General features: G+C 40.0%; 1 protein-coding gene and 1 long non-coding RNA gene across 7 annotated transcripts in view; one reads left to right on the top strand and one right to left on the bottom strand.

Annotated features, from left to right (window-relative positions):
• Nucleotides 1–12,046, top strand: part of LOC109423237 (cadherin-99C-like) — a 414,770-nt gene that overhangs the window by 186,203 nt on the left and 216,521 nt on the right. For 5 of the 6 annotated variants that reach the window (XM_062846072.1, XM_062846079.1, XM_062846073.1 and 2 more), the window contains exon 4: nucleotides 8,927–8,966. The exons of the other annotated variant lie outside the window; for it this stretch is intronic. The gene's annotated coding sequence lies outside the window, so the exon portion shown is untranslated. The remainder of the gene's footprint in view (nucleotides 1–8,926; nucleotides 8,967–12,046) is intronic. 6 annotated transcript variants of the gene reach the window in all.
• LOC134285414 (uncharacterized) lies at nucleotides 4,256–9,751 on the bottom strand. Its single transcript, XR_009996360.1, has 2 exons — nucleotides 6,085–9,751; nucleotides 4,256–4,539 (listed from the first exon to the last, which is right to left on the bottom strand). It is a non-coding gene; the product is annotated as an uncharacterized LOC134285414 (long non-coding RNA).

A 12,046-nucleotide genomic window follows, 5' to 3' on the forward strand; every position in this document is an offset into this window, starting at 1 on the left:
CCAATCACCAGCAGATCTGGTAATGCAGATCCAGAGAAGGTCACAGAAAATTCTTCAGATGGTGTGTAAACCTTCTTCTCGCCCTCCTGGGATACCGAATGCAGTTGCCGGCAATCCAGTATCTGGACAGGAGGAAGAGAAGGGTTATGGAAACGACCACAGCCTTGCATGATCGTTTCACAGATCAAAGATGCGTCGGCGACCTTCCCCGAAATCTCTATCGACGCGCTCGGAAGGTAGACAAAATACTCAAGAGTAAACAACTCGCAGGCCACAATCTCATTAGCGTGTTTTCGGTCGCCTACTGTCACCCGAAGCTTAGCTGTACCGACCATGTCAATGGAGACAACGGAAGAATACCGCTTAGTCAGATCCTTGCTTATTTGAACGGTGTTCAAACGTTTGCCTTTGGGTCGGAAAAAAACAACATATGGCCCGCCAAAGTCGGGAGGGTAGGCCTTGAGGCGGGGGGACGTCGAAACAGATTTACTGTTGGTGTCCATTGCAGAAGCGCCAGGGTGAAGGGAGACAAAGGGATTAGCATTTACATCGCCTTGTTGGCTCGAACAATCCGATGCCAATAACGAAGCTTCGTTGATGCGGTACGATGTTCCCCCGCCATTATCATCATCGCCCATTGTGGTAGCTAACTACCACCACGGGGCACTCAAAAATCTTAAACTAACACTATCACGGGGACGAGAAATAATCAAAAAACAAGGGACAAAATTAACGCTACAGGAAAAGTGAGAAAAAACTGCTTATGTACCAAATTAAATCTAATCAAAGAGTCAGTGGAGAGAGGGGAACAACGAGAGGTAACTTTATGTACTTATCTTTGTGCACTCTGTTTAGCCACAGGCTCGACGACGACAGGTCCAAGCGATCGGATAGCCCGCACAGGGAGGAAGCGAGCTGCTGCTGAGCGCCGTCGTTCGTGTGCGGCGGTTGAACGCTCTCTGCTCCTCTCTCGGTGGGCTGCTGCTGTCGACGACGATGAGCTTGGGTACTCTTAATAACTTGATCACTCGAAAACTAGCACTTTGAAAATAGCCACCGAACTGGAAAGTATCAAAGACAAACCGGACGAACTAAAAATTGCGACTGTCTCGCACGAACGCTCGCCAAAGAGTGAAGCCGATTGTTCTGGTCGAGATACACACTTCATCAAACGGCGAGTGTGTACTGGATTCTTGCTGGATCACCGCATTCACAGCGCTGCTATCTGCATATTGTTTGAGGAACAAGGCAATGGGATCCAATAGCCTTCCAGTCAGAAACGCAAAGGGCATCTGCACTGGCCGGTTCAGCAACGTAGTCGTCCGTTTAATTGTACCGTAATCCGGGGTAACATTGATCAGAATTTTCGATCTTTCTTGAATAATTCTCTTGTTAAAGCAAATGCTACATGTTTTATATTTTTAAAATAAGTACTGGCCCTCTGATTATGTGTTAAGCTACTCGAAAAAGTATTGTAAAACTTTTAAATATGTTTTAATAGATTTTTTAACCTAATTTTTGATTTTGTTGATTTGGGGTAACATTGATCATGACAGTGATCAATGTTCGTTTGTGTTGAAAATACCCTTACTTACTAAATTCGGGGTCGCTGATTTCGAATATGTTGTCCAAATTCTTACAAGTTATGTACTTTTTCAGTTATTTTAAGAATAAAATCCTCCAAACCGCGGATAATGCCTGAAGGTAGGCAATGACTTAAGAAATTGATAGCCTACTTTTAAGAAATCGTATATTTTATTGAAAAAGAGCATTTTCATAATAGTTTCGTTCATTAAATCGAACTCTAGGATATCATATTGAAGTAATACAGTGATTTCGAACCTCATATTGTACCTAGTATTCATGCCATGCATGAATGTTTGACAATGTATCTCATTGCGTTACGAAACACAGTTATGGAAAATCGATTTATTTCAATGTTTATGAAATTCAATTTTCAAGAATTACATGTCATTTAATAGCTAAATAACATCAGATTATGATATACCATTCGATAGCAGAAACTGATTCAATGTGAAATGCTTTTTTGAACATTTCATGAGGTCGGCCAAGCCGATCAATGTTACCCCGCTGATCAATGATACCCCGTTTTACGGTAATTGTTTTTTAGCGTTCTGCCGCCCGTCATTGCCCGTTTTCTTATTTGGAAAACCGTTGGTTTTGGCGGGCCGGTATGTTTGTGCAAAACGTCAACTATATGTACAATTACCCTACTCGTTTACTACTACATGTAACCAATAGACCAACAATTATAAATAAAGATTGGAAGTCTTCGTACCTCCGCCATGGCAGGACGGTTAGAAAACCACCGTGTTTTATTTCACATAAAAATCACCACAACGTAGGATCCTTTCCGCTGCGCGGACACTAACCTGATTAATATTTCAGCAAAAAGGGAAGCAGCAAAAAAGGAAGGGCTTTTGGTTTGCATGCAGAAGCCTCCCTGAAAAGAGATTTTTCTTCATTACCTAAATATGATGGCGCCTTATTCAAACAACTGATTTGAGAATCAAAATTCCTTTTGTATAACATAAATTATGCTACGTTCCATGAATATGGCTTATGATTTCATAGATTTTCGTCATGATCCGTCATTCCGTACATGCGGCATGATTTCATATCGAAAATTAATAATTATTAGTACTAAACATAAGAAACGGCAAAACCCGTCATGAAGTCATGCCGATTTTTATGGTGTATACTGCCGTGAATCGCAAGTCAGTCCCATCTGCATTTTGGGCAAAAATGAGTTAATGGCCGTTTTCGAGCTTTCTTCAGATGATCCTTCAGCTGCGTGCAAAATAATATATAGTTTGTCCAGTATAATTGAAAAACAACACCAAGTCAGATTGTCCCATAATGAAATGTAATCGCATGTCAGTCCCATTACAAACTTGTGCACCCTCTAGTGCAAAACCTGACACTATTTTAGCCAGTTTTATATTTTTCACTGTTACGTTATCACGTTTGAAGCAATGTGTGAAAATTTCATGATTATTGCAGGAGTTTTCAATTCATGGCGATTTTTAAGAGTTTCCCATAGAAATCAAATTTGAAAACTTCAGAGGCCATTTTCTCAATGCCTACTTTTTACATATGGGACTGACTTGCGATTCACGGCAGTATATCTGTAACATAAAAACACACATTTATCGCCCAATCATGACGCATTTTGCCAGTTTCGGGTTCCGTATTTTTATCCGTGTAGGAATTCTTCTGGGGATTTCACTAGGATTCCACTACAAGTTTCTCTGAAGAGCTTCCTCTTGGAATTTCTCAAGCCACTTCTGCTGGGATTCCTCCATGAACTGCTCCAGATACATCCACAGAACTTTTTTCTTGGATTCTAATGTGGATTCCTCCTCCACTCTGAGATCCTAACATCGAGATTTCAATGGGAATTCCTCTAAAGGTTCTTCTAGGAATTACTCCAGGGTTTTATAACCGTTAGTTTCTTGTGAAAAATAAACAGAATGAAATACCACAGAAGTGATAGGGTTCAGTACCGCTGCAAATAAAGCCAACTGCTTCCAATTGTGTAATTTAGCAGAATGTGGGAACAAATTGGACATAGGGTATTGTACCATTTGGGCAGGTGTACCTATTTTGGGCACTTGCCGCTATAACTAAGTCAATTTCAAACCGATTGATTTGAAATTTTGTACAGAGTTAGATACTGTACGTGCCTAACTCTATACAAAATTTCAAATCAATCGGTTTGAAATTGACTTAGTTATAGCGGCAAGTGCCCAAAATAGGTGCACCTGCCCAAATGGTACAAGACTCTATGTGCTGGAAGAGTGCGACTGGAAATCTGTTACTTCCGAAGTTCTGGCTTTCTCAGTCTTGGACTATTCAAAATGGTATGTTTTGCTTCGTCCGACGCTTCGGCTCTTTATTGGGCCTTTTTTCAAGGGGATATTATAAACATTAGGGCGACCCACACTTATATGAAAAACAAAAATATCTCAAAATTCCAAGTCTTACCTCAAAATTCAGTTATTTTGAACTCACAGAAGCTACATTCAACATTTGAGCTAAATTTGTTAAGCCTAAGGGTGCGCTCAACAGGCTTTGAAGTTTGTATAGGGAAACTTGGCCAAATGTATGCAGAAATTTTAAGTTTTCAATTTTTGGCGTTAGGTGGTGCTGTAAGCGTTTAATAATTAAATGGTATTCTTATAGGTTACTATATGCCAAACAACTTTGTTGAAGATAGTGTAGACTCTTCGTGTCGGTGGTTGGTACAATAATGATTTATTACAATGAAGCATATGTCAATTACATATCTCAAGGCTACTGCGATCAAGACTAGGATCCTACATCTTTCCCCCCTTTTATAGTTTTCACTTAAACTTAATTAAACATTATAACATGCGATTTTCCATGTACAGATGACTGCCCGCCGGTTAGAGTTTGTAACGCGTCAGAAACTTCAAGCCTTCAAGTATGATTACCGTGTTGCATCTTATGGGCTACCGATCGTCCTTGCCGTGGTATTTGAATGTCAGTCAACATCTGAAACATTAAATGCAATGTAGAAGTGAACTAAACATAAACCTTTATGATACAGAAATAGAACCAGTGATATATTCTCTTGACTAAGATCTTGAAACCAGTGTAACACCTTAATATTTGAAAGTATGGTGTATTATTACTCATCCTTTTTTCCTTCTCTTTTTTTCTTGATTATTCATGCGTTGATTTTAATTCTTCATCAGCTTCACTATCTGTCAATGCTCAGAATAGATTTATCAAAAACTTAGTAAGACTTAACAAGTTTTAAATTTTTTATTTTAGGTTTGCTTCAAACTGATTTGCATCAGTTGAATCGTACAATTTTCGTATATTTATTTATTTATATTTATATCTATATTATATATAGTGATGACATCTCAAACCTGATTATTCAAAATTTATATGAATGATTGGATGAAATAATTCCAGCATTGGTTTGGTTGTATATCGGAGGTGACCTGATCAAAGCAATAAGTGGATGCGGGTATACTGAGCTGAGGGTTTCGGAGGAAGTGACAATATTCTACACACACCGTTTCCAAGAGATTATTGAATGCAATTTGTGAAAAATTATCTCCCGCTGCAGATCTCGATTCCTGTGTGTCCCGTCTTATAAATCATAAAACAAAACATGAAAAATACATCGTTTTCAATTTGTACAATTGCATGGTATTTCAACTAAAATTACAGTTGTACATTTCCTAGAATAACCTGGGTACAATCTAATATATTTTGTCCTGAAATAACCTTGGAAACTGCGGTAGAGCGAAGTTTGTTCCGACGCAGATTCTGATAATCACCTACGACAAAGAATGATGCCCGATGAAATCTGTACGCTGATATCGAAATATTGTACAGCATTAGTGGGCTTGAGTAGTTCAAACTCTGAAGTGTGAAATTATGGAGTGTTTCTTATAGCAGGTTTTTCCTATCCTGTAGGTCTGTAAATTTTCATTTAGATGACAAGCACCTGTGAAAAACAAATGCCACTATTATGGGCTTGCTGCCCGGTGCTACCAAAATAATCTCGCCAGCTGCCTTTTAAGTTTTCAATATGGCGGAATGAGAAAAATTATATAAATTTCATTTAACATATAAATTGTAGTATTTAGTGTGTTCATTCCATATGTTACTTCAATGAAGGCAAACAATAAAAAAAGTGGGTAGAATAATTTCATTTTTCAATTTGTAGCTTTTCATTCTCACACCTCTACATAATTAGTGTTGATAAGTTGAAAAACAGCGGATTGTCTTATTTAATTTTACTATCAAACATATATGTAGTGGCGTGTTCTTTCCAATGAACGCTCCTAGTTTCACTATAATAATCTCAAATATAATGTCATATGAAACCATTTCACTTTTTTTTTTTAAGTCAAATTAAATTGTTAAGGTTTCTTTTGAAGTTAAAATCAATAAAATTACTGAATTCCAGCATATGAAATATTTTTCCCAATTATTTCCAGTTGACGTCGATTGACTTAATTTGTCTCACACTATCCATGATTTCCAAACTGAAGAAACAAATATATGTAAATAACTCACCTTATACTCCATTTTCTGCCAAAGGAAAACATCGTTACTGTTTTTCTCGCAGTCCTTTGATGAAGTCCAATCTGCTATGAATATTGATTGTATTGTGGGGACATGCTATTCTTCTTGTGTTGAACCATAGAGTCTATATAGTGGGTTTCGTCTCTGATGATTGTAACATTTACGATAAGTTCATTTGCTTTGGTTTTGACTTCGCTACTGTGCCTTCAACATAAAAAATAGTATACAGTTTAATCAATCAAAAAGAGATTTTCAATGCATTGATCACGCTATGTACTTCGGGTTTCTACTGTTTACAATTTCACAAACAAAATTTCTCATAATACATTCTTTTATTTTTTTTTTTTTGTGAAAATTAAACATAAGAAAGCCATCCCTAAAAGTACCTCTTGTGATTTTCCAATGAAAATGCTCATAAGTAACCATTGAGAATAATTCAACGGATCCTATAACCGGATTTGGCATGGCGTACTTCATCCTTTTGTCTGGGTTCCACTATCATAGATCAGTGTACTCCATCCCAACAACAAGGTTCCGCCTTTCATTCTACCTCAGGTAGAACTGCGTACTTTCATCCCAATTTAATTGGGTTCCGCCGATCAGTGGATTCATCCCTCGAGGGTCGCCTCTGGGTCCATTTTATTTAGCGTACTATCATCCCATATCATGGGTTCCGCATTACCTGTGAGCTTCATCCCTCAAGGATCGCCTCTGGGACTCACGTTAATTCCGTTGCTCTGGGTGCACACCTTCTCGAATAGGCATCATCCCTAAGATTCCGGGTTTTATAGTTGACGGAAGTTTTCACTCAGTGAAGGAACTCTCTTAACCTATAAAATGCATCCCTAAGAATCCGGGGCCCATTTTCAGAATGGTTGCAATCATCCCTGAGAGCATCCGAGATCATTTTACTTGCTCCGGGACCAGACCTTTTCGTATTGGTTCCATCCCTAAGATTCTGGGATTTACTCATAGTAAACTTCATCCCTGAGAATCCGGGCCAACCTTTAGGATTACTGGCATCATCCCTAAGAGCAATCAATTTCACTTATACTTACAAACCAAGCAATTTAGCTTTGAAAAGACAATCTTGAGTATGTTTTTCAGACCCGGGTAATCCTTTCGTCTTTTCTTCCTGCTTGCTGTCGATGCAAATTTATCCTCGTCGCCAAATGTAGACTCTTCGTGTCGGTGGTTGGTACAATAATGATTTATTACAATGAAGCATATGTCAATTACATATCTCAAGGCTACTGCGATCAAGACTAGGATCCTACAGATAGCAAAGTGATCCGACGTCTATCTAAAAAGTTATACACTAGACCAGGGCTGGTCAGAACACTCCTCGTATTTCGCTCGCTCTATCACGGCTTTGGCGTTCCTTTGCTCCTCTATCTTCCTCCAGGTATCATCTGTGATCCACTGCTTTCTTCGGGTGCGTAGTTCACCCGAATTATCTCAAAGTGATCAATTTGACCCCGGATTACGGTACCAAACTTTTCAGCCCAAAATGCAACCAGGGATTGACAAAATTTAATTCGTTACCTTCACCATAGTTGTGCAGAAAACCTTCCTGCGCTTTTGTCGCTTTGGGTCCTCATTCTAATTCCTCATCATAAAATGAAGACGTTTAAAATGTTCTGTTTGTTTAATAATTTTTAGTTTCGTAACAGTTGTTCTCTGAGTTATATAAACCATTCTCACAAACGCTCCGTTTAAAGAAGTCTCACGCAAATAGAAAGCAAGTATACGACACTACGCTGTGAATCGGGTCATAATAAAGCGTGCAAATCTTGACAATTCAGCCGAGAAAACGGCCGCATTGTTCTCATTTTCTTCAAGTTCAAACTACATTTTATGCATGGCATGTACCACGTATAAAACTGAAACAAAGATATGGAGTACATGTGTTCGCTGCCCTGTACACTTGTTTCCTTACCTTACCTTAACATATGCGGAGTTTTGGTGATGTACTGTTCCAGTTCATTCGTCTAAATATTCAGAGCGTGTATCAAACTTAGCACACATTCAGAACGTGATATTTATAATAATGTGGCAAGTCAGTGTAAAAATAAATAGTACACGTAAAATGTGTACTTCAGTTCACTTTTCGAAATAAATACTTTGACTGTTAATTGTTCATCATAGTTTTTATGATCCTGATTATTTAGCATTGCATACTTATATTTCTTATGGCGTGAGCTCAGACGGCATTAGAAAACATTAGGCCACTAATTAGTGTTTAAGTCAAATGTAACCACTCATCGTTAAAATGTAAGTTCAAACCAAAGCACGGCTAGATCTACTACTTGAAAAGATTACCCGCTTTCATTAATTTTATTATCCCAGTTACTTACATGATTGGTACGTACCACCAAAGAACATACGACCAGGCTGCAAATGTTAACATCACTTTTTTTTCTGCCAAACCGAATAGGCCACATACAAGTAAAATCAATTAAAACCAGCCCAAAAGAGGAAACATGCCTACCTGGACGGACACTGCCGATACCGCTGCGCTGACTGTGGTTAGATGCTGGAGTTAGTTGGACACGGCTGACTGACCAATTGGATACCTTGTGTGTGGTCACCGGCCGCTAACGGTTGTTGTACGAATGGCGTACGCGTCATGTTGCATCTCATTAAAATTTCATTATCTTCTAGTGATTAGTTTGGTAAAGACTGAGAGAAACGAGCACCAATGTTGACACATGTACTTACATGTGTTGACCGTTATCTGAAATCTTTAGAATGATGTGTTGATTAGCAATTACCCTTAACCAAATAAAATAGTGCTAACTAATAAATGTGGATTGTGTTTCTCTCATTTCAGGTCAGTACACTCACGCGGATGGACCATCAAAGGTGATGAGGTACGTATGATGATTTATTGAAAATAATCAGCAAACCTATGCAATACAATAGGTGTTATGAAAATTCAGGAACCGGTCTTATTTAGATTTGTATGGAAAGAAGCGCTGTCCAAAAATATAATCTTATTAAGAAAGATCTTTGACACTGTAGCTCTCAGCAATTTTTGGGTTTTTCAGTCGGTGAAATCAGTGAATAGTAGTTTACGCAACAAGATGCAGAATGACTATTTTTTCAGCATGAGTCGTACATTAATCCAACGAGGCTTGCCGAGTTGCATAATTACTACGAGTGCTGTAAAAATCGAGATCTGCACCGAGTTGCGTACGTTTTTTGCAAGTTCATAAACTACCGCTTGAGGAAAGTTTTAACAAAAGTTTTCCATCAAACTGCACCCTGATGATCATAGCCATGTTTAAGAAAGTCTGATCATAGCAGCTTATACTGTGCATTTGTCACAATTTTTCAAAACTGCGTCCAGAAAGAATCAAGAAGTTGATCAAAACTGAAAACAGTGCTGTAATGGTTCATTACGCAATGCAAACCAGTGCTGTAATGAACCATTACAGCACTGTTAATTTTAAGTGGGAAAGTAGGACTTTTCATGTCAGATTTACGTGAGGTAAAACAGCCTATTACGATGAAAAATTGCAAAAAAAAACTATTTACCTCTACATCCGACGGTTTCGGTTGAAAAAGGTTGAATAACACAACCGAAACCGTCGGATATAGAGGGAGAATAGTGTTCGCTAATTTTACCGACTGAAGAGACCGAAAATTCCAAAAATATGGCTCTACCTCATTTGGCATAATTCCATTTGGCATAATGCCGTTTGGCATAACGCCATTTGGCATAAAAGCCATTTGACATAACGGTCATTTGGCATAACATATATTATGCATATTCTTATCAAGAAGGCTGTTCTTTGTGTTATGCCAAACGGCATTATGCCAAATAGACATAATGCCAAATGGCCTTTATGCCAAATGGCATTATGCCAAACGGCCTTATGCCAAATGGCATTATGCCAAATCTTAACATTGGTTTCTATTGTGGCAAATCTGGGAAGCTCCATAAATTAAATAGAAATTGGTTATTTTAAACCTCTCTCCCCTCTATGTCACACTATTTGTATAATACCTCTGAAGTTTTTCAAGCCGTTGGGTGTTCTCATCTGATACCATCAAGTTTCACTGACGGACGGCAACACAGATTTAACGTTTGAGTTGAAAATTGGAGTTTGGTGCGTCGACTAATCTGATTATTTTTCCATACATTTCTTGAACTCTTGCCTTCTTGATCCGTGCATCTATGTCGATCTTGGTTCCACCATCGGCCGCCATTTGGCTACCAAGATATTGGAAGCTTCCAATATTCTACACTGCTTTCCCAGCTACCGTAAAGCTGGAAGGGCTGACCGCGTTTACATCCAATGATTTGGTCTTAATGACGTTGATGGTAAGACCTGGCACCGTGGAGCGATTGGCAAGATCATCGAGTTTGCTCTGTTTGATCAGAGCGCCGTTGAGCTAGAAGGGCTACGTCATCATCCAATTCGTATGAGGAACAGTAGCGGTGCTAGTATACATCCTTGCCTCACTCATGCAACGGCCCGTTGTGCAGAACTCTGCGCGAAAATGTCCCGTACTGTGCTTCAATATGCCGATGATTTTGTTAGGTACACCCTTGAACCTGAGGGGTTTTCTCTCCCCACATATTTTCGTAATTGAGACAAAAGCTCAAAAGCTTTTAGACCGTGACAACATGGTACACACGATACACAGCAACATGATGCCCCGCCAATTATCGCATAATGTCAGGTCACCCTTTTTGGGTACCTTCATTAAGACGCCTTGCATCCAGTCGGTCGCAAATGTCGTGGCTTCCCATATGCTGCAGAATAATTGATGCAGTAGTTGTGCAGATGCTACCGGGTCAGCTTTGAGCATCTCAGCTGACATGCGATCGACCCCCGGGGCTCTGTTCAATTTCTTGCTACGAATGACTGTCTCTATCTCATGCACTGATGAAGCTTCGTTGTTGACACAGGTAATGCGTTGCACCCTTGGCGGATCATGCTGAGATGTTGATGACGTTGCCGATTCTTGAATAAGGTTTCCAGAGTGCTCGAACCAGCGTTTCAACTAGTCAGCCGGGTGGTCAATAACTGTCCAGACGTGTCTTTCACGGGCATCGTAGCATTCATCATAGTCCCACCAAGGCGACGTGAAACATCGTAGAGGAGACGGATATCACAGGTGTGTTGGCGGCTTTCTTGCCTTTGTCGTCTAGGGAATCCGCCCATGCTCTTTTGTCCCACTTACATGAGCGTTTCACTTCCTTCTCAAGAGCCAAATAGCGCTGACGGACTTTCGCTCTTCGTGTTTTCGCTCGCTCTATCGCGACTTTAGCGTCCCTTCGCTTCTCTATCTTCCTCCAAGTGTCATCTATGATCCACTGCTTTCTCCGGGTGCGTAGCTCACCCAATATATTCGCGCCAGTGGCGATGAAGGCGTTCTTGATGGCACTCCATTGATCTTCTACACTTCCACCTTTCAATTTCGAAATATCCGCAGCACGGTTCTCCAGCACCTCGATGAAGGGCCATTTCACCGCAGCGCAGCGTCTTCCAGTCGGGGACTGTTGAACCGGTGCCCGATTTTCTCCTCCTGTCGATAAATCCTAGCAATTCGCTGCCGGATCTCGCCAATTAGGAGATGTTGGTCGAACGCCATGTCGGCGCTTCGTTTGTTCCGCACATCTACAAGGCTGCTGTAGATGTGGTCGATTTGATTTTCCGTGACGCTCTCATGGGAAACCCATCTCACTTTGTGCACTGGTCGATGAGGAAAGAGCGATCCCCCAATCACCATGTCATTGTTGTCACAAAACTCTGCAAACAGCTCTCCGTTCTCACCCATGTCTCCGAGACCATGGCGTCCCATGACGTGCTTATAGTCCGAGTTGTCGGAACCAACCTACGCGTTGAAGTCGCCCATGAGGATCTTTGTATCACCTTTTGGAATCGTTTCCACGACAACAGTCAATTGGCCATAAAAGTACTCTTTGTCTTGCATTTCG

The sequence above is a fragment of the Aedes albopictus genome, chromosome 1, assembly GCF_035046485.1.
Source record: "Aedes albopictus strain Foshan chromosome 1, AalbF5, whole genome shotgun sequence".
Classification (NCBI taxonomy): Eukaryota; Metazoa; Arthropoda; class Insecta; order Diptera; family Culicidae; genus Aedes; species Aedes albopictus.